This window comes from Strigops habroptila, chromosome 6 (genome assembly GCF_004027225.2).
Source record: "Strigops habroptila isolate Jane chromosome 6, bStrHab1.2.pri, whole genome shotgun sequence".
Taxonomy (NCBI): Eukaryota; Metazoa; Chordata; class Aves; order Psittaciformes; family Psittacidae; genus Strigops; species Strigops habroptila.
The window spans coordinates 14,061,006-14,085,427 of NC_044282.2; the positions used below are offsets into that span (position 1 = coordinate 14,061,006).

General features: G+C 41.7%; 1 protein-coding gene across 4 annotated transcripts in view; it reads left to right on the forward strand.

The window, feature by feature from the left end:
• FYN (FYN proto-oncogene, Src family tyrosine kinase) overlaps positions 1-24,422 on the forward strand; it is a 141,660-nt gene that overhangs the window by 37,562 nt on the left and 79,676 nt on the right. For all 4 annotated transcript variants that reach the window (XM_030489454.1, XM_030489457.1, XM_030489456.1 and 1 more), the window contains exon 2: positions 23,884-23,954. The gene's annotated coding sequence lies outside the window, so the exon portion shown is untranslated. The remainder of the gene's footprint in view (positions 1-23,883; positions 23,955-24,422) is intronic.

Genomic DNA, 24,422 nt, shown 5'->3' on the forward strand with positions numbered 1-24,422 from the left:
CCTCCTTCAGGCATCCCCCTGCTCCAGCATGGGGTCCTCCACAGGATGCAGGTGGACATCTGCTCCACCATGGACGTCCATGGGCTGCAGGGGCACAGCCTGCCTCACAATAGTCTGCTCCACGGGCTGCAGGGGAATCTCTGCTCCGGCATCTGGATTGCCTCCTGCCCTCCTTCTTCATTGACCTTGGGGTCTGCAGGGCTGTTGCTCTCATGTGTTCTCACTCCTCTCTCCACCTGCAATTGCTCCTGCACAGTAACTTTTTCCCCTTTTTAAGTACATTATCCCAGAGGCGCTACCACTGTCACTGATGGGCTTGGCCAGTGATGGGTCCAACTTGGAGCTGGCTGGCATTGGCTCCATCGGACGCATGGGAAGCTTCTGGCAGCTTCTCACAGAAGCCACCCCTGAAGCCCCCCACTACCAAAACCTTGCAGTGCAAACCCAATACAGGAGCTTACATTTTTAAAAGTGAATTCTGACTCTGCTTGCCCTAAAGTTCGCCGTAATGCAGAGTGTCATGTTGTTTGCATTTACCAAGAATTAGCATTTTTCTCATGTTTTGTGCTTTCCATGATCCAAAAGAAGCACAGCTGGTTGGGGTTTTTTTTCCCACATAGTGTTCCATTTTTATTCCTGCATGAATTAGCAGCCAAAGAAGATTCTGCAAGTCTCCCATTCCCTAGCCTCATTTGGAGCTAGGAAAAAGGAAGCAAATCTAAAGGTAGCACAACTTTGCCACCATTCTTTGCTCTGATATTGACAGTCCTACACATCGTGATGTGTTATTTCCTTAAAAAACTCAATCATGAATGCCCTTTTCCATTTACTTGAATGCTATTCAATATAATAAAAATTGCATAAAGACTCAAAGAGATCAGTATCCCATAATCAGAATAATTTTAAGAAAAAACCCCCAAACACAAAACAAAAGCACCAAAAACTATTTATGAGAAGATTCCTTGTGTATTTTCCATCTTGAAAATAAATGATTCCGCAGCTTATGTTACATGAGTCTATTAATAATCTAACCAAGTTCTGATGAACATGTAGTTGATTAGTATCCTGTGGTACTTCCTTAGCAAAAGCTGAACATATAGCTGTTGTTACAATTATGAAACTCTTGTTCCTAACTGAAAATAATATTGTGTCATCACATGGTTTAGTAGAAGTAGTAGTGAAGGTGGTTTTCATGTGCCTGTATTAACTGCTAAGCTGAAGCTGCCATCAGTATGTTCAGTCCTGTGAAGTTTGGCTGATGTGTTGGAATAGTAATACTATAATATGATTCTATGATACTCTGGGTAATACCTACTCATACTTAAAGATGCTCTGATCTCATGGCACACAGTCAAATATCTGAATTAATCATATATCTGGATCTTACTTCATCTGGAGTGACTGCAGAGCAAGACATGGTGGAGCTGAGAGCAGTAACTCCTGACTTGAAAAATATTTGGTTGCTGAAGACAATGAGGTGACTGTTTATAGGCAGAGCTGTGTGAAGACAAATCTGCAGATAGGAGTTAATGCTGCATACCAGTTTTTAAAATTTAAAAGGAAACTAGTGGATAAATGATAAATGGTAAAGATTATCTGTTTCTGTGAAACGGTTCTTGCTGGTAAGCGTGAAGGGATTTAGCTGTTATTAACCTCCCATGTAGGAGCTCATAACTGATGGTGTAATAACAGTAGCTATCTTGAGAATCGTGTGGCCTTGAGGAAAAAGAGGTAATTGCTTCATGTCTTTGGCTTTCCTTCTGTGCAGTGGTGCCTTTTGCAGTGCTGCTCAAGAATCTGCCACTCAGGTGCAAAGGAAGACAGCCGTTTGCCCTGCAGTGCCTTAGCAGCACAGATCACTATCCCATATTTGCGTTGCAAGAAAAGCCAATGTGGACATTCGTAGGGACACTTTCAATGTGTGACTAATCCCAGAGTAAAATAGGTTCTTACACTGACTGTACAAATGTGTGTCTCGCAAGATGTTCAGATGGGCTTTTAAGACATTATTCTTCTGCAACTACCTGTCCCTGTACCAGGCTTCATAAGAAATAAGGATGCTGATGATTTTAATCTCTATCTGTTTATGAGGCACCCAAAGGTGGTGCTGTTGCAGTGACCTGCGCTTCTGGGGGCTATTTGAGAAAACTGCCGGGAAAACCTGGCCTCACCAAAATGCGAAGTTGTATGCCTGGGATAACTAATCACCTTAAAAAAAAAATAAAAAAAAATTTTAATTTAGAAGTCTACTTCTTTTGGTGGTTTAGAGCTGTTTTGTATAATGTTGAACTCCTTATCTGCATAGTCCTCAAAGTGCTTCATATGCTGGGTGTACTTTGCTAGCTTGGGATAGAGTCATTTCATACCAAATTTAAAGTTGGATTTTATTAGGAGTAAGAGGTATTTGTAACTTTTGCTGTTTACCCAAGATATATACAGTGAATAGTTTTGGGTTTGGGGTTTTGTTGTTGTGCTAGTTCTCCATGTAGCCTTATAGGCACACTGAAGCCGTGAGTTTTTATCTCATGTGGCTGAGGAAAAGCACATGTGTGAAATCCCAGATTATTTGCCATTTTCCGTATTGGTCTTGAGAGCTGGGCAAACACATAGACTAATGGATTCCTCAGATACTTATTGGAGTATTTTCCTTTTGGGGCCACCATTTTCTGTTAGGAACAACAAGATGCTCATGTGCTTTCAGTGGAACCTTGGTGTCAAGAGAAATCTCCCACAAAACAGCACTCCAGTAAAGCTTTTGAAACTGGAAGCTCTTTTCTTTTATGAGATATCTGGCTCAACTTACTAAATTACATGTAAGAGAGCATTGCGTTGCTGAAGTTGTTAGTGCCTTTGGTGACCCCTGGATTATTCTTCCTCTACTATCCTACAAATACACAGCTGGGGGAATTGGCAGTGGGCATATCACATACCACATAGCATCTGGGAGGGGAATGGATTGAACGGCTTGTTCCAATCCTCTCCCTTTTTCTCCTAAACAGAAGTTTGTCAAGGTATCTACACTTGCAAGGAAGGAAACTTCATTTTTTTTTTTTCTTTCTCAGTGAAATGTAACTGAAAACTGCTATTCCTCTGTCTCTGGCACCATGCTCAGGTAATCATTAGCACCTAAATTCCTCACCTCAAAACAGGTGGGCTTGTTTAGTGAGTTGCCATCCTCACTGGTTGCAGAAACCTATTCAAGTACTACCCGACCTAGTTTTGTATGCTCTGCTGAACATGGGAATGCCCAAAGGATGTTATTTTGGGGTGCACTAAGGAATCTTTAGAGTGACCACAGAAACAAATAGCACATTTACCCACTGTTCTGGCTGTTACCAAGTAAGCTTCCTCTCTGAAGCACAAATGACTAATCACAGCTACAGAGAGCTGCAAGGAGGTAAGCTCAAAGGAAAAGAGAAAGCTGACCACCACAGATGTTTTGCAAACTGGGAGCTGCATGGTTACCCAAGTCAATCAGATCACAAATAATGAAAGCTTCTGTGTTTTACATGCATGCATAAATCTAATGGCTGCTTGCAGTTGTGTTTAGCTGTCTGGATTACATTTAGCTGTAGATTACATTCAGAAATACAAATACCAAATATTTTAAATCCTTCTTTTTCAGTCACTTGTGCATACCCCAGACTTTCTCATTTTCTATTTAAATAAGAAACATGATCTAGTTATTTTGCCACATTCTCTTTCATACAAACTTGAAAGAACACGTGATTACTCAAAATTCTGTTGGCTTCCCTGTTAAAGTTGTAAGGCTAAAGCCAAGGAAGTGCTTAAGGATCTTAACTTACATCAAATAGGATTTAAAAACCAGATTCCTAAGTACCTTTTCTGGATTTGTCCCTGAATCTTGTAACAGCAGTCACTGTGCTCATCTTCACAGTCTGCCACACCTGAGAAAGCTACAAATTATTTTACTGTGTGAAAGCATAGAGATGAGAGCAGAAGAGTGCACAAGTTAGAGGGAAGCCATGAAATTACTGGACTGCTTTATACTACCCTGAGGTGAAGTTCCCCCTACTTGTTGCCCAGAAGTCTGGAGGATGGAGGAGGAAGTTAGGTCAGAGCTTGTGTCCTCAGCAACATGGGCTTCCTCTTCAGATGTTGTGCAGTCACCTGCCTTGGCAGAGCAGTAAGGTGAGAGCCAGTACTAGCACTGCTCACTAGTGTTTGCAAAGGGGACTTGCAGCTGGCATATTCTGCATCAGCATTTGCGCCTCCAGAGGGAGGAGTCCAGAAGGGTGTGCCAGCTGCTCTCTCCTCAGAAACCACTTACTCCTCTGAGGAAACAAGCAGCAGCTTCATAGCTGGAATGAGTACGTACCTGGGAGAAAATGGTGGCATGAAGTACAGGATGCTGTAAGTTTGTCTTCAAGAAACTGCTTGTCAAAGCACTCCTACCAACCTATGGGGGCTTTGCCTTCCCATATTGCCTGACCAGAGTCTGGGTTTTTCTTGCTGGGTGATGTTTTGCCTTGTGACCATTCAGGGCATGTGCACACATATTCTAAGATGCAGCTACCCGAGTCTTAGTTATGAGATGAGCAGTGCTGGAAGGACTCTGTAAAGAAGTCCCACTACATCCCTCAGAGAAGATACTGGCTTTGATATTTCCAGAACCCACATACATTTTTCGACCTGATGTTTCTCACTTCTGCTGCCAGCCTTGCTTCCCTGCTGTGGTTCCCACTAGGGACCCATTGTGCAGATCGCTGCTGAACCACCCATAGATCAAATACTACCAACGGTAAGTTGCTTGTGTAGCTGTGCAAGGGAAGAGCGTTTGTAGGGATTTCTTCTCTCTTCTGAATGCAAAGACACTTCCACATCCACCTTCTTCACTGTCCTGCAAGTTCCCTCCAGTAACTGGGCAGCACCACCTGACATTGACTTACACCATGATTACATTTCCTCCACCTTCTATTAAGGACTTTATTCTGCTGCTGGTATGTTTTCACCCCATACTCTTTGCTCCACAGTGTAAAATTTTTTGTTCCTACACAAGGATGAACATCTGATATGCTATCAACCTGCCTTCCAGTGTGTGTGTTCTTTTTAGTTCCTGTCCCATTGCTTGGGGTTTTGTAACTAATGTTTCTACTGAAGTGTTGGAAGAGCAAAGTGATGACCAAAAAAATCCTCTCTAATCAATTTTTTTTTTTTAGAAATTGCATTCCCTTCAGTATCTAAAATGTTCTCACTCACAAGGGGACCATTTGATTTCATAATAATATTGGTATCTGTGAAAAAAATCAATAAATAGATAAAAATCTAGTTAAACAGTCCAGAGCTGTCAGGTGGGCAGAAGAGACTGAGGCTGGGCTACCTTCTGCAGTCCCTGCTCAGAGCCCTTGGGTCTGCCCTGGGGATGTGCATGGGACCACAGATCCTGCTGTCCCCTCATGCACCAGCTGTGCTCTGAGCAATGGTATTCCTCAACTGGGCATGCACCTGCTATGGGTGTTCTCTGGCTGCAGAGCTGCAGAACAGCATCCCTGGCACAGGGTCAATCAACGTGGTCATCTGGAGAAGCACCCGGGTTTACTTTTCCAATATATGCTGGGATTTGCTTTTATTCAGGGTTTGGGGCTCATTTTCTTTCTTTTTCAAGAGTTTACTTTGCCTTGCTACTAAGGTAGATTAAAGGTGAAATGAAAGGTTGCAGTTCATGTCTGAGGTTTCAAATAAAAGGTTAAATGGTTTATTTGTCCCTTTTACCTTTTCAAAGGCCTACAATATATTTTCACTAAGGTTTTGTATTTTATGCTAGAAGAGAATACTTGTGACTTTTTGAATGCAGCTTTTATGGTGGATTCTGTTACTGTCTGAAAAGGAACCTCTTCCATTTTCCTGACAGTAGGAAGCAGCTGTACATGCTTTGCGTTTTTCCCCTGTCTGTGGGAGCCTGCTCCTACAGAAATGAGTGGGTATTTTCCCATTGATATTGTCAGGAAGGGTGATCAGACAAAAGCAATGTTTCCATGCTAGGAGTCCTTAGTGGTTTTGGTCCTTTTGATGTAAAGCAACTGGCTTTGCCCTAGTGAAGATCCTACTCCATAAAATCCCTGGCAACAAGAATGGTGAGTTCTGGATACAAAATGATCACAAAAAGTATGTTTCTCTTCTGTGGCAGAAACTTTGAAATTGTTGGCACAGAGAGATTAGAAGTTAAACACTCTAAAAGATTAGAGTTAGAAACTCTAAAAGACAGAGGGTGTAAAAACCTGTAAGAGTTAAAAACCACACATAGCTGATGTCTATTTGCGTCATGTGAACACTTAACAGCATGAAGTGGGCTTAGCAGAGGCAAAAACACCAGGAACACTGAAGGTCCGGCTGAAAGTGGGTGTAGCACTCTGACGTTCCTGAGATTTAGGATTTAATACCTGTGATTTAACTTGCCCAGCACAACCAAGTCTAAAGTATAGTTACAGCTTTTTAATGCAATGTGAAAGATGAGGGGTTTTTTTTAAGCATAAAAGCTATCATTTTTTTCTTGCTAGTATTCATGTAATGACGGTTTATGTTGTGTCCATGGATGTGTTTAATAAAAATTCTGCAGCTGGTAGAGGAAAAAAAAAAATAAATTGTCAAAGTTCATCTCTGAAAGCACTTTATTGTGGCTTACTGAATGTAAAGGGCTAGTAGATACATTTAGTCATTCAGAGTCTAAAGAGGCTGATATTTCAGTTTTCCCAGAAATCTTGCTTTTTAAGTCCAAAGCTTCAAGAAATGTTATTTGCTGTGTTTTGTGTGTACCAGTAAGTACAGGAGACCTGATAGGACTCTCTGTGCAAGATGCGTCAGCTGGAGCATTGCTGTATTCATCTTCAGTGCCAAGCAACTCCAATTACTCTTTGGTCAGACAAACTTTTTATTCATTGAGGTGCAGTTGTTTGCCAGAGCTATTTGCAGTCATGTGGCAGAGGGGGCACAATTAACACATCGTAAAAATGAATATTTTTTTTTTAATGGTGTATGTTATGGAGATGTAATGAAGCCCCACTGGCAGTGATCTGAGGGCCAGGGTGAGGATGTGCCAGATCAGAGCAGAGTGCTTGAAATTCTCCAACTGGCAGGAAGGAAAAAGTGTGCACGAGAGGGCCCGTGGGAATGGTGTTTTGGTTAAGCAGTGTCCGTTAACATTGTCAAACTGCCTGTCTCGAGCTGTTAAGACTGATAAACTGCCAGTAATTACAATTTAGAAAATCAGCAGCTGCCAAGACCATCACGCACGTCACGTGTCGTTGGACTGGTTTGAAATTACTTTGCTTTAATTAAAAAAAAAAAAAAAAAGAAAGGAAAAAAAATTCCTGAGCCTGCATCTACTCCAAGAATAGCACTGAGTTTTAACACATGACAGTTGGTGCTGGCAGTAGTTATTTTTGTTGTTTGGAGTAGGCTTGCGGGATGCTTTTTTGGAGTGCGTCACTACTGCTGTTTACCTTTTGGGTAACAGAGCTACTGAGATCTCTGAATATTTGCAGCAAATTTAAATAAATAACTGAAGCTAGTGGGATCTCCCTTTCCTTTCCTTGCTTGCCTGTGACACTGGACAAAGACAGAATTAAAAATACTGGTTGCCAGAAGAAAAACTTTTGTGTTTTGCAGTTGATTTCCAGCCACTGTAAAGAAACAGATTGAGTGGAAGGGCTAAGCAGGTCAGGGTAAGAGCTTAGAAGCAGCTTTGGTGGCACGCTACCATCGCTTCGTCTCCTCCCAGCCCTCTCAAACAGCCCATACATAGGAACCGCATCTTAAGGCAGAGCAAATGTCATCCGTTTCCTCCTGATGGAATCTGAATGTAGCCATGCCCAAGAGCTAGCCACGATATGGATACAAAAGTATCACACAGCCATGTAGACACTAGCCTGATGTTTTTCATACAGAGTTTTGCTGTTTGGTCAGTCATCATTGAGTAAGTTGGTGCAAGGTCTCCAAGTCAATGAATGCAAGTCTGAAGGACTCCAAGTTTGAGTTGCCAGATGGCGCAATAAAATATCAATTACATTTTAGTTCACATTTTAGTGTGTTTACCTTTCTGCTTATATTGAGTGCAGGGGTGCTCTCTTATTTTTCCCTCCAGGCTGTGGTTCAAGACAGGTCTTGCCCCATCCCTGGCAGTGTTCAAGGCCAGGCTGGACAGGGCTTTGAGCAAGCTTGTCTAGTGGAAGGTGTCTCTGTCCATGGCAGGGTGGTTGGAACTAGATGATCTTTAAGGTCCCTTCCAACCCAAACCATTCTATGATTCCAGGGTGACATAGCCAACCTCCAGAGTTCCTGCTCACACTCATTGTCCTGTGTGGCTCACCTACCACTGTTTCAGAATTTAAACCAAAACAGTTTGAAGTTACTGATTTTAAACCCCAGTGTCTCCAGTGTAATGTAACCAGCAGGCAAATCAGTTGAACTAAGGTAGCGAAGAATTGCAGCAGAACAGCCTCTGCATCTAATGGATAGGAAAAGCTCGGTTTTTCTTCATCAGCACTCCCCATTTGTATTCGATCTACACATTTACAGTAAGTGATGTCATATATCAGCTTAAGCTAACTCGTTGTGGAATATGGAAGGAGAAATTCCTCATTTCGAATAGTGTTTTAAGTACTGTGAAGCAAGATGCTTGCTTATGAATTGGACAGTATCAGATATTGTCATGAAAACATACTGCATTTCGTTATTTCATCTATGTGAACACTTTACTGTGTCTAATTCTGTTAATCTAAAATTATAAACAAATTATAAACAAACTTAACCTGATATAATCTAATTTTCATTATAGATATAAAATGCTATTATGTTGGGCAACAAATTAGCTGAAGATAATTCTGTCTTTAGAAAATAAGATTGTAATCAACAGATTTATGGTTTAATAAAGTCTCATGATATATGTATACCCTATAGCTTTTAGAGCTTTATTTTCAGTTCAGGGTTCCCATTAGTCTAATTTAGGTTTATTGGTACAATTATTAGGTTTGAGATATGCCTTTTTTCAAAACGAACTGAGACTGTCAGTGTGAGATACTGGTAAGAAGCAGTATGAGGGAACTATCTATGGTGGATTTTAGTGCAAAGCTATTGACTGATGAGATTTAGGGGCAAGGGTATGGAGTGAGAGCCTTAGTTTTGTCCAGAGTTTAGAAAAGGCAGGGGACAGGGAGGATATATAGGGTCCCAACTGGGAAAAGTGAGGTTATTTTAGCCTGAAATAGAGCTTTTGCTTCCCCGCTAGTCCATTCTAAACTGTTATCTCTGGACAGTGTGGTACGGTTTATTAGCCAAGTAGCTCTGGTCTCAACATTTAAAAGTCCAGCAGCACAACTTTCCTAGATATGGATGTAGAGACTTAACTGCAACTTATTTGAGGAAATATTTAAACAAAAGAATTTTAGGTTGGTTTGTTTGCATGTGTGTTTTAGTTTCTGAATTTATCTATTTTTTTGTACTTTGAAACAGCAAATCTGCTGGTTTCTTGTTTGTTTGTTGGGGTTTTTTTTTAATTTATTGAGAAAAATCATGTGCCTGCAGTTTGCTCAGCTTCTTGTCTGAGCAAACTTGTGGAAATAATTAATTAAGCTTGGATAGTAAGCAGACCGTGGATCTGGGTCATTCGTAACAAGTAGGTGAGATTCTGTGTGATGATTTTGTGAAAGTGATGAGGTGTGTATACAGGGCTGTGGGTTTTTAGGTAGCTGGCTGTGTATGATCAGGACTAAAGTACAATACTTTTGTTTCAGAGAGTGTATGAAACGTGAGGATATGTGAACATGCTCTCATTTGAAACCTTCTGAAGGGCTGGCTGGGGAAAGACTGGGATCTCTTACCTCCTGGTTTGTCCCTGTGCTGTTTCAAGGAACTGTAGTCTTCCATAGGTATACTCGGATTAATGCTGGCTAAGAGTCTGTAATTAAACATGTGTGGCTTGAGGAGCCTGGGAAGGGCAGCCCATCTTGGTTATGTGTGTCTGTTGGCAGGAGGGGCACAGCTCAGAGGTGGGAGCAATGGTCCGGGCACTGGCAGCTCTTTCACAGGGGCTGTCCAGCCACGGGGGCTGGGGAAGAGCAGTATGACTGTGCCAGTGCTCAAACCATGAGTGGCCTTTTGCGCTGACAGCACAGGGACACCTTATCTCCAGTATAACTGGAGGTGGCAGGGTGTATGTCAGGCAGCAGCTTCTCTTTCCCGATGCCCCCCTTCACCCATGCTTTTAGAGTAAAGAGAGCATTTCTCTGGTTAAAAAGCCACGTTTCACGAAGACAGGAACCAAGAGACAGTTCATTTCTATGGAGAGTTGCTATAAATAGCTTGCTCTGTTAACATAAATTCTTTCACTAAGTGAATCCTACAAACAGGGTTTTGTTCCAAGCCTACAAAATTCTTTGTATGCCCTTGTCACTTTGTACATGCTTGTTTGGATGCCAGCACTTTCCCCCTCAAAATGAGAGGTAAGCCTGACACTTGCAGGGTGACACTGCTCCATGGATGAAGTGAGGGAGTCGGCCTTCATAAAAAGACCTGTTAACAGCTTTAATTTTTTACATCATTGATAAAAAGACCACAGCACATTTCTAAGGCAAGTAGAGCAGAACTTGCTGAAGTTCATGCTCACCAGTGTTTAAACCTTCAACTGGGCTGTAAGGTTTTCTACTGCCCTGCTCTCTATTAATACTTGCAGTCAGTCTGGGTCAGAAGCTGTAGCTACTGACAGCCTTGAAAGCTTTGCAGGGCTTTTAGGAAGTTTGTAATTGCTCCACTGTGAATCCTAGAGTGAGAAAGAGCTTGCCCAGGAGGAGAAAGTCTTCTGTTACTGCTAGTGCACTGGAAATTCTACAGACATAAACAGTCCCAACTGTATGATATGCATTTGTCACTCTGTAGAACTGCAGCTTTTGATTTTCTTCCTCTTAAATAGTCCTGGTACTGGAAGCCCTGTCCCTGGGAAAAGATTTTCTGTTTAAACACATTTCTGCATTGGCTATCTGACGCTCAGTCCACATCCCTTCCTCCCCTCCATGAAACAGCAGCCAATAAGCTGTTGAAATTTTGACAGAGCTGAAAGTTGTGACCCAGAGGTGTCTGTCTGGAAGAGAGAAGTGATTTCGAGGTCAGGCAGTTGATAAAACACATGTGTTTATGAGGAAGCGTGCTCTCACCTACTTTCTGTCCTTTTTTTAAATGCTTCTCTCTGCTTGTAGAGACTGTACTGGTTTTGCTCCCCATACACATGTATGACAAGGTCAAATACAATTCCCTTTCTTGACAACCTTTCATGCATGAGGTGCTTCAAAATATTTGCTATAGCTATATATCTGCATACGTGCATTAGAAGTGGAGTAAGCAGTGGATGGGCATTTACATAACATGAGGAGAGGAAGCAGACCAAATAAACTGATTATCATCCAAGTATTCACTACTGCTGTGCGTGGTGAGAAGGGCACGTTGGTGTTGCAGGTAGCAGTTCTGCAAGTGCTGTCCAGCTGCAATGCCAGTGGCTTTGTGGGGCTGCTGTAGTCCCAAATTCTGTTGACATTTTGCCATTAGATGTAAGAGTATATGCAAGAGAAATGAACTTCAACATTTTCGGCATGTGCAGTTTAGTTTTAATATATGACTATTCATTAGCTGTTGCTGATGATGTTTACTGTTACAGTCTTCACAATTGGCCCTTGCAGTAGCTCCCAGATTGTGCAAATGGTTTTTGGAGGGGAAATTAATTAGCTGGTTTGCATACTCAAAAAGAAAAAAAAAAAAGTCTTGCCTCTTTGTGGCTCTCAGACACACATCCCTCTTTTTTTCCATAGGATTGTTACGGATATGTACTTTCAGGGATTGTACCATCAGCCTGTGCCATTCATACATTTGCAGAGTTCATAATCGAATGCGTTCGCGGCTGAAAGTGGCACACGTGCTGCTCTGAATGCTCCTTCTCAGATGTCTCCTGCTTCTGGTAACCCACATTCTGCAGCTGGAGGCTGCACTCTGGGCGCCGCATGAATGGCGCGTCTTGTGTTTCAGCGAGGCGCGGTGAACTTAATTCGAGGTCAAAATCAAATGTGACATTTCCTAAATGCACGAGTCCAAACTAGTAACAGCACTAAAAAGCAGAGCCTGTGAGTGCTTTCTGTGTGTTATTTCTCGGTGATTTACTGGGCATGGGGGGGGGGGGGGTTGAATGTGCTTTTATAATCCTGATTACACCTGCAAAACTGAGAGTACTGAAAGTACATGGAAAACAAATCAGTGCCACCTCATCATTTAGGGGTGCAAAAGACTTAGCCTTACAGTACCGAAAATCCACTTTTCTTGTTGCAGGTTGAGGGTATCCAGATTATGGCCAGTGGCCTAGATAAGACCTGCCAGCACAGCAACTCAAATCTGCAGCCTATTGCTCCCTGCTCTGCTCTTCTTCCCCAAGGTCCTTGCAGGCACAGCAAGAGCAGGCAGTGACCCAGATGCATTGCTCTGAAAGTGCCATTTGTTTCCAGCACTCAGCGTGCTGGAGGATTTGACACATGGCTACACATGTATCCGTCACTGTACCAAAATACCCATCTTTGATATTGTAAGGAGTGTTGTATCAGCTAAGTGACTGCTGACAGGCCCAGTAGCTGCTCATACATCCTGTGAGGTGTATGGCAGTGTGGGTGCGTGGGACTCCAGCCCTCTGAACATGGAAGGATATGTTGAGCTGCACAATGTGGAGTTGGCTACAACAATAATTTTTAAATTGTTTTTTGACTGCTTAAACTTTCCAGGCAAGCATTTTGCTATTACACATTTTGTTCTCAGTCATGCTATGAAAAAGAAATAAGGGGAAAAGCCTTTTTCCATTTCCTGGTTTTGTCAGGGAGTGCAGGGCTGTGTTCTTTCTCTGATTCTTCTCACTACAACTTTATTTAAGATTACTTTGCCAACAGACAGAGCTGTTGCATGTATATATGTAAATATGTATTTATATACAAATATATAATGTAAAAATTATCATAGAGCCATAGGTATGTAGAGATACATATATCTGATTCCTAAGACTGGAACATAAAAGTAGTCCTCTCTCCCCTTGCCCCGGCTATAACTTCAATTAGTCTTTTTTCACTTCTTTGTGGATACCAAGCCGTTAGGTCTCATTCAGCATAGCTAAACAGATATTCATTGATATATTCCTTCCTCCCTCCATCTGCAGCTCTCCCCATTATCTCCCGCCTCTGTAGCCATGGACAACACTGGTGTCCCTCAGTCAGGCCAAAGTCTGTCCATCTCCCAGTTCCCTCTGTCTTTACTCTGAGATCAGCAGATTCTTCCTGCATACTATCTCTTAAGAAATGCCCTGTGCTATCCAGACCACACAGTTGAAATTCACATCTAAGCACTCATTTGATTCTTGAATTACTGCAACATCCTTTTCTCTGGCCTCTTCAAATGATAATTCCATCTGTCTAGAATGTCTTTGTAAAAGGAATTTTCCCCCCTTCCTCATTTTTTAACAGTGTAACCTCCCCTTATGCATTCCTCTACTGGTTCGTTATTCAGCACGAGGTGCCCATTTTCATCACCAAAGCCTCTTGCTCCCTCCCTCCTTCCCATCTGTCAGCCAGCTCCGAGAGGGCATCTTTCTCCTCCAGGCACCCTGTGATACTTGTCTCTCCAGCACACAGAAGCTGCTTTCTAAAAAGTGGTTGCAGGTTTTCTTCTGACCTAACCCACCCTGTTAATGTTGGCAGGACCACTTTCTTCTTGCCCTTTAGGTCTGCCTTTTAAAAATACCTTTTTTTTTTTTTTCTGAGACTCAGGCAATACAGAGTCCCTGCCTGAGGTAGCTCACCACCCATCTTTCTCTTTTGGACTGCAGCACTTTGACAAACAGTAAGCACTCATTGGAGGAACTTTAGACATTATTAAGTCTAAGGCCTTAACCAGCATCTCCTGTCATTGCAGGCTTTTAAAAATAGGCTCGACATGCATGGTAATAGCGTTGTAACCATGGCAATGCAAGGAAGGCAGGGTTTGCAGGCAGGGATCTCTTATCAGACCAACTGGCATGGCTGAGGGCTGGACCCGGGCAACACAGGGGTGAGGTTTCAGGCTCAGGAAGGGACTCAGAGCCCCAAAGCATATCTGTTTTCCCCCAGCTGGGTCAGGTGGCGTAATAAAAAGAATAACATAAGTGTGGTTGATCCTGCCTTGGGCAAGAAAGCAGCCTAGATGGTCATTCAAGGCCCCTTTTAATCCTGGGGCTCTGTTTTAATAGGGAGAGCTGATTTCTTCTCTGCATGCTGTGCATTCAAGCATATGCTGATCTTCTGCTGATACCACCAGAAGGTCTCTGAATATCCAGAAACCAGAATATCCTCATTAAGGATCAGCACGGAGGATGTGAGAGTAATATATTGCTCTTCAAGCAGAGGCTGACTTTGTGCAGCAATAAAACACGAATATTAAACAGGAAGCCAATGACACTTCTGAAACATGCCTGAGACAGTAATCCAGATGCTGTTGGGGGATATAGTACAGCCCTTAAGCCTTAGTCTATGCTACTCTTTTTTCTTTTTTTTTTCTTTTTTTTTTTTTTAATACTGCATCTGCAGAGTTGGGGGTGGGGAGGGGGGCACAGCAAGAGAAAAACCAGATTTTTTTAGCCTAGTTTCCTGAGGAAGTGGGGGGGAGGCTGTTAACCCGATGTGTCTGTGCACCAGTCCTCCTCTTTATAACTTTGCAGGCTGTCTCTAACCAGGGAGGGGGCTTCAGGCACAGCATCGGGCTTCCTGGTCCTTTTTTCCGATGCATCAGCTGCTGCAAGGAGATGGGCTGGATGCGGGGGCCTCAAGGGCAGGGTGCCGCGGGCACCTCCAGAGCAGTCGTCCAGTGACTGCGGCAAGCCTTGCCCAGCAAATGTGGCCAGGTAGTGGCCACCAAGGGTGTGGGAAAGCCAGGAGCGCCGGGATGCAGCCCAGGAGGGACTCGCATTGTGAATTTAACATCACAAGCCCAAACAAGGTGGAAATCCAGATTCTTTAGTTTCACCATTCAGGCATTCACTGAACAGTAGCGACATTTTAAATCCATAGAATATTTCAGCAAAATAAATGCTTTTCTGTGGCTTTTGTATTGCAATGAGATTTCTATTAACGTAGCACAATCCTGGAATTACATGAACCCTGTGTTTATTCTGGTTCACACTGGGACACGCACTTTCTAAGGGGAGACCTGTTGTATTTAAAGGCAGCATGAAAGAATAAAGACTTGATCCCACACTTAGGGCTGAAGTATTACGTCATTGCAAAATCTTTTCATTTGTACTTCTAGTGTGAATGTGTTGTCCTGAGAATTTAATTTCCTGGTTTTCATTACGGCAGAGTCTTTTTTGGAAGGCACTCAAGAGCAGGGGTTTTTCTAGAAAGTAGGCTGTCAAAATACAGTGACATTTTGGGGTTGTTCTTTTTCTTTCTTTCCTGGATATAGAACTTACCAACATGTCATCATTAAAATCATAAAATAAGTATCCATGAACTAGCATGAGAGATGGCCCTCTTTTTTTTAAATTTTCCCCACCCTCAGCCCTTCCATGATTCTTCCTAGGTTTTGCAATGATGCTTCTCAGATTTTAAACTCTTATTCCCTTCCTCTTTGTGTTGTATGACAACCAAGGACCTTATTTATTTGCTATACTTGTCTCACTATTAAAATATAAATGCCACATTTTCTGTTCTTTCGTTTCCAGTATTCTTGTTTATTTTGAAATTTCCAGAAAGATATAAAAACAACTTCAGAAAAATGCTCTCCAGAGTAATCCTTTAAAGAGCAATAAACAAACATTGCAGATTGGTCCTAAAGGCTGTGCTTCCTTTCTGGGGAGGGAGGGAGGTGGAGAGAGAGGATGTTTTCTTCTTAGCTTTGCTCTAATCATCCGATCTGGGATTTGATAAGCTCCACAAGTCTGAAGCTGCTGCCTCCTCCTGTCTTCCCCCTTCCTGCCTCTCAGAAGATTAAAGTGAACATGGCAAAAAGGAAACAGTTTATTTTCGGTTCGTTGTAGTTAATAATTGCAGTGCAGCAATTTCATTGTTTGTGTTTTAATCGTGTTGCTATGTTCTTTTCTTACACTGTTTACTTTTTGCTTCATGGGCTGTCTTTGGTACAGAAATAGGTTTACGAACAGCTCACTCTTGCAAAATTTCAGCCCCTTTTCAACATTTTAATATTTCACATCAGGAAATGTGACCACATGTAGGTGGCGTAGCTTCTGCAAAGACAGGCTTTGCCTTCCTCCCCACCCCCCGCCTTGTGGGGCATGATTGCAGACCCTGCCATGCTTTCGTTTCACTCACAGACAATTTTGGAATTACAGTAGCTAGGAAAACAAAATGTACAAAATATGGAGTGATTAATCCATTAAATTATTGCATGTACAAGATATAAATATTATTTGACATCCTCAAAATTAGCTAAATCTGTGGTTTGACTGAACTACAAGAAGTTTTTAGTAATACAAAGGTCCCTTTTCACCCCCAGTTTGTCCTAAGAGTACAGGATATGTGCTGAATTCTTTAAACCCTTAAAGCCCAGAAGTAAATTGGCCAGGTCTTGAGACAGTTTGTTCCCATGTGTGTGTTTTTCATGATTTCTTGTACAGTGGGATTGGCTGACATTATGGGTATTGTTGTATCGCGATATTAGCATATGCTGTATATGTATACTGTGTAATTTCATTGTACATCATGGGTATAACATCCTTAATTACTACCTGTTTGTTGCATAGGTAGAATTCTCTTGTAAGGAGGAGGGTAAAATCATTTATAAAAACTTTTTTTTTTTTTAATATAAAACTCTACATTTACATTGCAATGTAATTGCACTTCTAAATGGCTTCTACTGATCCTGTGGAGTGTTTATACATACTCTGTTTAGCCAATTTCTACTAAAGGTACTTTAGGGTCAATCCTATATCTTCAGAAGAAAACCATTTTCTTCTTTGAGATGAACTGGAAAATCAATTATTAAAACAAAAGCTTCTAAAATCTTATGCTTGCCTTTTTTTCCCTTGCTTTTTTAACTTTAACAGTGACGCGAGTGCTTATTTCTAGCCACAGAAGCAGTTTACTGGTGCCACTGGGATATCAGGCAGGTAAGAGTGTGCAGGCTGAAGGGTGCAGGAGAGGGACGCAGCGCTGGCTCCAGCCACCACATCTGTCCCTCAGCTCCAGGGGTGCTCAGCATCCTAGGAGCCAGGACGCCATCCAGCTCAGAGGGTTGGAGAGTGTAATCTATTTTTAGGACTATTTTTAGACTCCATTCATTTCTTTTAAAAAAAAAAAAAAAATTTAGGGCATAGTACTTCTCATTTTTCTTCAAAGCAAAATGCAAGCACTCTTCCTGCAATTAAGTAAGTAATTTTTCTACTGTTTTGAGAACTAAAGTTGCTGCAATCACATGCTCCTCATACATGAGTAACATTCTCAGTCTAAGTGCATGCTTGGTATTGAGCTTGCTAATAGCTTCCCCTATTGATTGCTCAGCCCTCGTGATTGACGATGACCGCTTGACATGGGGGCACGCAGTTCCAGCAGGGCAGACACAGGCTGGCTTTCAACTTGCAAAGAGATACACACTTGCTTCTCTTCCAGGCAGTGGGATCTTCTCAGAACAATTTCAAAAGGCAAGATTTAGCAATGGGCTGTGAGTGCCATTGCATTTCTCTTTCTGTCCCTTGCACCGTCTCATTGTTGTGCTCCACTTAATCATCGTAACCACTGGCTGTCCCACCAAGTGTTACTTAACACTTCTGGCATATTCTGACTCGTTGCATCTGCCTCTGCTAACTGTACACATCCACACGTTCTGCCTGTATTGGCACTTTCCATGCAGGAGGGCTTGGTTATGTGCTACCTTGATGTTTTCAGGTCCCAGCTCCTTCATGCTTTCAGCTCTCTGCTGTGTTACAAAGCAAGTTGATGCCCGGAAAAGCAGCTGTGAATGTAAGGAAGATTTAATTTAGTTTGTCCTGCTTGAAAGTTGAGAGAGGAAAAAGGTACTAATACCACCAGTACTGAGGTGGCAATATCAAGAAGCTCAACCTGACTGCGGGAGTGAAGCACCTCAGGGAGAAGGAGAACAAGCAACATGCTTTGGCAGGGCTGGAAGCCACAGGACACACAGAACATGGGGACCAGCTGACAGCAGCATGTGTGCTAAAGATAAGTCAATAGATCAAATCTGTGAGGAGACTGAAGTGTTCAGTTTATGATCCTTAACACAATTTGTGGTTTGGTTTCTTTCGTCTTTATGAAAAGTTCAAGCAAAGCATGTTTTTCTCCCGTGCTTCCTGTTTCTTAGAACTTCTTGTCACTGCAACAGTGACTTTTCATCTGAATTCCTCCTGCTCCAAATGGAAAGGGCAGGAGTTTGAAAGATATGTTTTTAGACAGCCACAAGTTTGATTGTGAAGACAAAACATTTTTGGTTTGAAACTACTGATCTACTTTGGGACTCCTTTCAGGGAGGGACCTAGTTATCCTTATTTGCAGCCTGCAACTGCACAAAGCTTTTGAGTAACTGTTATAGAAATCCAGTGACTTTCACATGAAAAAATACAGGATGCCTGTCCTGTAGCCACTGTCCTCTTCCCAAGTTTTGGCACTGTTGCATGGGAGGACGAACCACCAGAACAGTAGCATTTAATCTTAGTTGAGTCTTCTAACGGTGTTGCTGGGTTTTTATCTCAGCTGTTGTCCAAGGTTGTGTCTGGACTTGTTGCAAGAGCTGCTTCCTGTGGGAGCTCCCTCTTTCTGCTGCTCAGCCTATAAGTTTCTCTTAAACTAAACGTTTTATTGTTGGAAAGCTTTCAGATGTTCACAGGATAAGGGGTCTTTATATGTAATCTGGCATTGCACAGTAAAAGATTGCTTTATGTAAGTGAAGATGTGCAGTTCCTTTATAAACTGGCCATATAAAGTCAGTATGCAGGAGGTTGTTTTTCTTCTTGTGTTCATCATTGCTTTTAGAAGGTTTTTGGGGTTTTGTTTTTTGTTTTGTTTTGGAGTTTTTTTGTTGTTGTTGGATGTTTGGGGTTTTGGGGGTGTTTTTGGTTTTAGTAGAATTAGAAATCTTATGGTGGTGGGAATAGGTGGAAAATGCTGCACCCTAGGCAAAAGTGAGCATGCACACCCCCCTGCATTTGTTCCAACACCAGTGTCAGCAGCCTCCCAGGTAAGAGTCTTTACCCTGTCTAAAAAGGTAACTCAAAACTCTGTTACTGTAGGGCCATAGTAACCTACTACAGAAAAATACTTTCTGGACTGAATCATGGCCCAAAATCTACGTAATCTGATGTGTTGTAAAATAAGACAGACTACATTAGAGCACATGAACAAGGAAGTCTACTACTTTGCTGAGTAACCAACGCTTTCTTTACAAAGTGTATCCAGCTCATTTACAGGTTACACATCCTGATCCAGGTATGTTTGTTTGTAAACTGTTCTCCAGCCTGAAAACCTTCATCTTCCCAGTTTTTGCCAAATAAAATAGCAGCCCAAGTACCAGAATGCCTGCTTCTGCTTGAGGTTTGAAAAAACAGCAGCAGAAGCATGTTAATAATAGAAAACTGTCAGATGCTTATCATTATGTAGATTTTCTTCTGTGTCAGAGTATCATAAACTCAATTGAATCTACTACCAATTGAAAAGTATGTTAAGACCACTTATGACTTCAGTCAGCCACTTCTTCCAGCTGGGTGAAGCTCACATGAACTACGACAACTACAACATGTACCAGACCAGAATCCTCTGTGTAACTGTTTTATGCCTTAAATCATGTTATCATCTGTTTTAAATGGTGGGTAAACTGCCACTGGACAATTTTTACTCTAATGAATAATCAGGGGGTTTGTGGGTTCATATCTAGGATTGTTCACGGCGGACTTGATCCAAAGATCCTGGAAGTTGGTGGGCGTTAATGAATTTGGGAGTGCAAGCCTGAGAAAAAAAGTAGTAACTATATCTGTTGTCAGTGATTTCTTTTTTGCCAGTAGTAATAAACTTAATTCTGATGTCAGTATGAACTGACAGAAACCTATCTGGAAGCTGATGAGAAAAAACAGGGGTTGTTTTATGAAGCATGTAATGTCATGAAACCAAACACACAAATAATGTGTGGTTGTGCTACTCACCACATTCTGTTTCACAAAATATTTATTTCTTTACAAAAATAAAGTAATTTTTACACAAGGCTACATAAAAACACTGCTGGTATACATGCAACACTGGGGGGAGGGTATGTTGTTTCAGGTAAAAAACTCCAATTTGTTGAATTGAAGCTGGTGCTGCTTACAGGAAAAGATAATAACCCTGATTACCTCCCAAGACTGTTTTGTTTTTCTTTAAAGTGCCAAATTAAGTCTCTCTGAGATTCAGAGCAACTTTTAATGTCTGTTGGTGTGCTAAGTATTTTACCATGTCTTACCATGTAGGAAGAGATGCTTGGACAGCTTTTGTTTGGACACCACTTCCGTATTGGCAGTGACGTGTGTGTCACAGTCTGGGGTGATGGGATTAGTAGTTGCAGCCACTTATGGGAAGCTGATGCACTTAAATCTAATATTGTTCATTTGATCATACTTTAAAATAGCCTCATTCTGATGGTAAGCAGAAGGGGAGTTCAATACGATTTTTTTTGGAAGAGGTTCTCATTCTCAACACTTTTCCTTAGTCTGAAACCCCTACTCTCCCACTCTTCCCCTGGCTGGAGTAACAAATAAACCTAAATGTTTACTCTATGTCATTCAGTTGGTGCCAGCAGCCTGTTGGATATTGGGGTATGCCTTTGGACACTTATAGCCAACTCTTCCTAACCAAAGCAAATCAAAACCTTTTATGGTAAATTCCTTATGTTAAAAGAACTGTTTGTGAAAACAGACTCATCCAAAAGAAGGGCACCTTTCACAGAGTAGTCAGCTTTCATTCTGGGGTTTCATTTTTCCCAAAAACAGAATCTTGGGAAAGCAAGCTCTCTTCCATTAGTAATTCTGGTCAGACAAATTTTTTGTCACCTCTTCTATTTATTATACTGATTACAAAGAAGTCAAAATTGGTGTGCCTCAAAGCTTATATTCATTGATTTTGCACTTCTTATGCTGTATTCTGCAAAGTCAGCAAAAATTTTCTGAAAAGTGCTGGTCAGAATTTAGACATAAGTAACATTATCCAAAGCTTTTGAGAAAAGTGAATATTCCTCCTACATGCTTAGGTAGAATGAAAATCATTAAGGCTAAAACCAAGCTCTGCACAGACCCCAGGCAGAATACAAAGAAAGAGTGAATAATCTTTGGTTTCCTCTGCAAGCCATGTCCATCCCTCACCCTCAACTATGCAGCAAAAAATGTTCCCTTCCCATCTCCTTCCGTGCCCTACTCTACTCCCAAATACCTCATCTCCTTTGTAGCCAGAGAGACAGAGCACGTTTTGCATCCTCTTCTAAAATCAAGCAAAAAGCTTTTCCTCTGCCACTCTCAAAGTTCAAAAGGTCTTGCAAGGCTAGAGATGTAGTAAATTGTCTCTCTGCCTCAGATTTAACTAGACACTTCTTTACCTAGCCCTCTTGCTTGTTTTTGTCGTACATGGTCTCAGTGGAGTGCTTGGACTAGACTCCTTTAGCATGTATAAAGACAGTTGCTTGGAATCCAGTACCATAACAGTGGAGTTTTTCTGTTGGTTGAAACTAGCACTGCAGCCAGATAATCAGACCTGCCATTCTCCAAATCCTACATCTGCCTCTCCATCCTTTCCTCCCTTTTTCCCTAAGTGCCAGCACAGTTTGGTTTTTGTGGTTTTTTCTGTTGGTTTTTTGTTTTTTTAAAAACAAACCAGTTTGTTTTCGTCCCAATTGCTGCACAGGCATTTGTGCTGGGGTGAGGAAGACAGGGAGTGCTGTTGGGGCTGCATCCAGAAGCTCCATACCAGTGCCAGGGTGAGCTCAGCCCCTTTTGGCAGTGGTGCCAACCCCTGTCTTTCAAGTATTCATGGGACCGGCAGTGTGGAGTACAGAGTTTCACTTATTTATCACTTCTCTGGGGAAATTATTAAATCAGTCCCTTGGTGTAGAAGAAAATAATGAGCTAATCCAGAGTCGAGGTGCTATTGGATTGTTTCAGATCTGGCTCGTCTCTTAAGCTCCTAACTTTTCTGCATGCAGATGTTATCCAATTAGTTCGGAGGCAGAAGTAGAGTTTCTTGACTTGAGTTTTTCTTTCCAGGCCAAATGCCTGGCAGCTAGGGAGGGAAATGGATGGCACTGGAATAATAACCACCTTCCCTGAGTTTGAGCAAAGCAGTTAAGACCCATCTATTTTCAATGTTTTCAGAAATTCTGCCAAGCTGTACAAAAGATTTTGTAAGAGGAAGGGGTGTTGGGGTTTTCTGTCTTTATTCCTTGATATGGCCGGTTTTTTTTCTCAACTACTAAACAAAGCAAGCAAGCAGAGAAAAGATACTTTGGTTGTAGTTTTGTGATTAAAAATGTATGTTCCTAAAATCTTTCACAACAGTCTTTACATTACAATTGTAATGATTCTTTTTTTTTCCTTCTCTCCCCACCCTGAACCCTCCACCCAAAATGAAGCCGAAGCCTTATGAGATCAGGCATCTGCTTGCTAATCAGGATTTAGAGCAGTGAGATCCAGTTGCCATGTTTTAGAGAAGATTTATTTGGTTATTCCCTAATAGAAATTTTATTTTCTTAGCTGCTTTTCATGTAACAATGACCAGTAAAAGCAATTTGACCTAAGAAGCCATTCCTCCTTACTTTCCTGAGGATGTCTACAGCAACCTTCAGGAGAGGTGCTAATGCAAAGATCTGTGGCTTCTGCAGCTGAGGCAGGTTTCCACAATCAACAATACAGGGCTTGAAGTCATCTATGTATAGCTGTAAATTTATTCATCCATCAGTAATTCGCAGATACCTCTCTCATGGAAAATTCAACCATGTACTTTGGGGGGAGTGGGAATTTAAAGCAGTTCAAAATCAGCCTGGTTGCACTGCAGTGGACACCTGGGCACTAGAATTTGTGTAGAGTTAATGCTCCCAAACCTGAACACTAGCAGAATCACAACTCCTCTGTCTTCTAGGAGTTTACAAACTAAATGTTTTAACATCATTGTTAGTCTGCGCTCCATAAGTTGTTCTTTCAAAGATTTTGCCTCAAGGAAGAATAAGGAGTAGCTGTCATGTGAAATTTACTCAGGCTTGGCAAAATGGTGGCATTTGTCACTTCTGCTCTCCGTCTTCTTCAAACTGGCCCTAGTGTGTGTCAAACTGGATATTGTGTTGACTTACTTCTTCTCCCTCTTTGTTCTTCTAGAGAATGCCAAGTAATTAATATAGTCTAAAAATGTAGTGTGGCACAAACCCTTTTTTATTTCTTTGTGTAGTTTTCATACAAGGAGGCTGTGAGAGCCTTAAAGGCATCATATTTCAAAAACAGTTTGTTAAAGCAAAATCACTAAGAGATATTGGGTTGAGCAATTTTTTTAGGGCTGGATCTAATATAATTGGCACACTTGCTGTGTGCTGCTGCGTGTTTCATGTTGTTGACCTCATCTCGCTGAAGTCTGAATAGCGATCGTGTCAGTGACAGTGATGTGTCTGAGCAGTCTGAAGGAGAACTGCAATTATTTTAATATTTTGTATAATACTGGTGGAATTGAATAGCTAGTTGTGAAGGTTCATATCCAATTACCTCCTTTCCTAAACCAGAAGAAATTTAGTGGAAGAAATTTCTAAACAGTGGAAGTTTAGCGATAAATGCCAGCAGAGTGAGAAAGAACTATCATAATTCGTGGTGTTCCGGTCACTAATTTTTCCTTCCCTTTCTCTCTTATTTTACAGGGCACATTTTTGAGCCATTTTTGAGGAAATGTGGTGAATGTAAACTTGCTCTGTTCGGGGGGAAAATTCTGGTAAGTGGTGCCGTCTTGATCAATTTTGGTTTTCAGTGAGAATTTCAGAAACATTGTTTTAGCTTTTTTCAGTTTAAATTTTTTTAGCTGATGGGAAGTACAGAGACATAGTTGATCGGATGTGTTTTTCTTCCTCTGCTGTGGAGACTCACAGCATGAGAAGCATTGACAGAAAACAGCATGCTAAGCCTCAGGGCGAGGAATGCAGTTTCATTTGCTCCAGTGGCATCTGCTTATTGTGTTTGTAGCCGTTATAATCTGCTGAAGAGTGATTGCGCTAAAACCTAGAGAAGGAACGCAAAGGCCTAATTTAAAAAAAGGGGAAGAAAAATGCATGCTAGTAGTATAATAAACTGGGAGCAAAAATAATGTAGAAGGACCACATACCACCCAAAGTGGTGAGGGTATCCAATCATTCTGAAATCTTTCCACCCATTCTCAGAATGTCAGACTGGCACACTTGCCACA